Source organism: Leptonychotes weddellii, chromosome 5 (assembly GCF_054177405.1).
Source record: "Leptonychotes weddellii isolate Sample4059 chromosome 5, ASM5417740v2, whole genome shotgun sequence".
NCBI lineage: Eukaryota > Metazoa > Chordata > Mammalia > Carnivora > Phocidae > Leptonychotes > Leptonychotes weddellii.
This window is the reverse complement of record NC_138373.1, coordinates 74,597,922-74,602,093: the sequence shown is the minus strand read 5'-3', so window position 1 is coordinate 74,602,093 and position 4,172 is coordinate 74,597,922. Positions and strand designations below refer to the sequence as shown.

General features: G+C 39.9%; 1 pseudogene; it reads left to right on the top strand.

Moving 5' to 3' along the window:
* Nucleotides 1-299: 299 nt before the first annotated feature.
* Nucleotides 300-792, top strand: LOC102741270 (NADH dehydrogenase [ubiquinone] 1 beta subcomplex subunit 3 pseudogene; annotated as a pseudogene).
* The last annotated feature ends 3,380 nt before the right edge of the window (nt 793-4,172 follow it).

Below are 4,172 nucleotides of genomic sequence, written 5' to 3'. Positions count from 1 at the left end.
CTCACACTTTCTCTCTCTTAAATAAATAAATGAATAAAATCTTAAAAAAAAAAATCAAATCAAAGGAAAGATCTAGAAAAAGACCTAAAGAACCTAGAATTCTGCTGACAAAAATAAATAACTGTAGTCCTTTTCATCACAACTCCCAATGTTCCTTTTCAGACTCTCACCATCTTTAAATAAGATTTTTACACTATGCTCCTAGCTGAAATGAGGATCTGACTTCCTTACACTTCACCCAAGGCCTCAAACTTTCACTGGAGTATCTTTCTAAATATTGATCACATTATAAAACACTCCTGCTAGGAGGATTGACTATTGAGTGTCGTGAGAGGTCAGATTGCTGTCAGACATGGCCCACAGACATGGGCATGAACACGGCCCTAGTAAACTGGAACTTCCAGATTATAAACGATGGAAGTAGAAGGGACACCATTAGCAGTTGTCCAGGAGAGGCTGGTTGCACGAGGGCTAAGGGATCCATGGGGCCGCAATGAAGCTTGGAGATACATGGGTGGCTTTGCAAACAATGTTTCCTTTGTTGGTGCATTACTAAAAGGATTCAAATGGGGATTTGCAGCATTTGTGGTAGCTGTAGGGGCGGAATATTACCTGGAGTCCAAGAATAAAGATAAGAAGCATCACTGAAGATAATACCTGGAAGTATCTTAAAGGCTTCTTAACTCTCTTATAAAAATAAGATTTCTTCAATGTAGCCTACTTGTCTGTGTGTTTTTCCCTTAAAGAATACTAGTAAGATTTAATAAAGTAAGAATACATATGCAAAAAAAACCCCAAAAAAACCCAAAAACCAAAACTCTCCCACTAATAAAACATTAAGTAGAGCATTCCAGCTCTTTCCTGCAAGGATGAGATGTGTGTTCAGAAGTGGCTCTTTGTAACACATCTCTGGGGAAGGACCTCTTAATGGTCAATCCATCAAAGCCCAACAACTTACCTGCCTGGGACAGTTTTCTGACACCTGAATCATTAAGACCCATGCACCTCACCAAAGTGGTTTGAAAAACCTTTCTGTTTTCTTCCAACTTCCCTGCCTGCAGCCCTGGTCTGGTCGAGTCAAGAATTTGGGCTTTGGAGCCAGAACCTCTTCAGCTCCCATCCAGGTTTTGTCCCTTGTTGTCATGAGATCACAACACAAGATGGCAAAGGAGTAGGGAACTCCGTTTCAACCGGTCCCCTGAATTTATCTAGATATCTACCAAGCCACTCTGAACACCCACAAAATCAGCCTGAGATGTAAGATTATACATCTGGATCTCTACGGGGGCACAGGATCATCAGTCGAGAGGGTGCACCTTGCCTGGATTGTGGTTGATATTTTCAACTGTATATCCCCTCAACCACAACTCAACAGAATGATTAGGAGGAGGAACTCCCAACAAAGAAAAGACCTAGAGACAATGGCCTCTCTCTCAGACCTAATGGATATGGATATAAGCAAGATGTCAGAAATAGACTTCAGGGTAACAGTTATGAAGACAATAGCTAGGCTGGAGAAAAACATTAATGGCAACACAGATTCTCTAAGGGCAGAAATGAGAGCTAATCAGGCCGAACTTAAAAATGCTATAAATGAGATGCAGTGTAAACTAGATTCTCTAATAGCTAGGGTAAAAGAGGCAAAAGAAAGAATTAGTGATCTAGAAGAAAAACTGATGGAAAAGAAGAAACAGGAGGAGGCCTAGAACAAACAGCTTAAAATCCATGAAGACAGAATTAGAGAAATAAATGATGCCATGAAACGTTCCAATGTCAGAATTATTGGGATCCCTGAGGGTGTGGAGAGAGAGAGAGAGAGAGGACTAGAAGATATATCTGAGCAAATCATAGCTGAGAACTTCCTTAATCTGGGGAATGAAACAAGCATTCGTGTCCTAGAGGCAGAGAGGACCCCTCCCAAGATCAAGGAGAACAGACCAATGACCCGGCATGTAATAGTAAAACTCTCAAATCTTAGAACCAAGGAAACCATCCTAAGGGCAGTTAGGGGGAAGAGATTCCTTATGTACAGAAGGAGGAACATCAGAATAACATCAGACCTATCCACAGAGACCTGGCAAGCCAGAAAGGCCTGGCAAGACATATTCAGGGTACTAAATGAGAAGAACATGCAGCCAAGAATACTTTACCTGGCAAGGCTGTCATTTAGAATGGATGGAGAGATACAGAACTTCCAGGACCAGTAGAAACTGAAATAATATGTGACCAGTAAGCCAGCCCTGCAAGAAATATTAAGGGGGGTTTCTATAAAAGGAGAAAGACCCCAAGAGTTATACAGAACAGAAATTTACAGAGACAATCTACAGAAACAAGGACTTCACAGGCAACATGATGACAAAAAATTCATATCTTTCAATAATCACTCTCAATGTGAATGGCCTAAATGCTCCCATAAAACAGCACAGGGTTGCAGGTTGGATAAAAAGACAGGGCCCCTCCATATCCTGTCTACAAGAGTCTCATTTTGAACCTAAAGATACATCCAGACTGAAAGTGAAGGGATGGAGATCCATCTTTCATACCAATGGACCTCAAAAGAAAGCTGGGGTAGCAATTCTCATATCAGACAAATTAGATTTTAAGTTAAAGACTGTAGTTAGAGATACAGAAGGACACTATATTATTCTTAAAGGGTCTATCCAACAAGAAGATCTAACTATTGTAAATATCTACACCCCCAACATGGGAGCAGCCAACTACATAAGCCAACTGTTAACCAAAATAAAGAGACATATTGATGATAATATGTTAATAGTAGGAGACCTCAACACTCAATTCTCAGCAATAGACAGATCATCTAAGCAAAAAATCTACAAAGAAACAAGAGCTTTGAATAATACACTGGACTAGATGGACCTCATAGATATATACAGAACATTCCACCCTGAAACAACAGAATACTTATTCTTCTCAAGCGCACATGGAACTTTCTCCAGAATAGACCACATACCGGGTTACAAATCGGGTCTCAACCAATACCAAAAGATTGAGATTATTCTCTGCATATTCTTAGAACACAATGCTTTGAAACTGGAACTCAATCACAAGAAAATTTTTGGAAGAATTTCAAACACTTAGAAGCTAAAGACCATCCTGCTCAAGAATGTTTGGGTCAGAAGTGCCTGGGTGGCTCAGTCATTAAGCATCTGCCTTCTGCTCAGGTCATGATCCCAGGGTCCTGGAATCAAGCCCAGCATTGGGCTCCCTGCTCAGTGGGAAGCCTGCTTCTCCCTCTCCCACTCCCCCTGCTTGTGTTCCTTCTATTGCTGTGTCTCTCTCTGTCAAATCAATAAATAAAATATTAAAAAAAAAAAAAAAAGAATGTTTGGGTCAACCAGGAAATCACAGAAGAACTTAAACAATTCATGGAAACCAATGAGAACAAAAACACATTGGTCCAGAACCTATGGGATATTGCAAAGGTGGTCCTAAGGGGGAAATACATAGCCATCCAAGCCTCACTCAAAAAAATAGAAAAATCCCTAATACACAAACTAACTTTATACCTTAAAGAACTGGAGAAAGAACAACAAATAAAGCCTAAACCAAGCAAGAGAAGAGAAATAATTAAGATTAGAGCAGATATCAATGAATTAGAAACCAGTAATACAGTAGAGCAGATCAACAAAACAGGAAGCTGGTTCTTTAAAAGAATGAATAAGATTGATAAACCACTGGCCAGACTATCCAAAAGAAAAAGAATAGACACAAATTAATAAAATTATGGATGAAAGGGGAGAAATCACGACTAACACCAAGGAAATAGAAACAATTATCAGAAATTATTATCAACAACTATATGCTAATAAATTAAGTAACCTGGAAGAAATGGATGCATTCCTGGAAACCTATAAACTACCAAGACTGAAACAGGAAGAAATGGATAACCTGAATAGACCAATAACCAGTAACAAGATTGAAGCAGTGATCAAAAACCTCCCAAAAAACAAGACTCCAGGACTTGATGAATTCCCTGGGGAATTCTACCAAACATTCAAAGAAGAAATAATACCTATTCTCCTGAAGCTGTTTCAAAAAATAGAAACAGAAGGAAAGGGGCGCCTGAGTGGCTCAGGTGGTTAAGAGACTGCCTTTGGCTCAGGTCATGATCCTGGAGTCCCAGGATCGAGTCCTGCGTCGGGCTCCCTGCT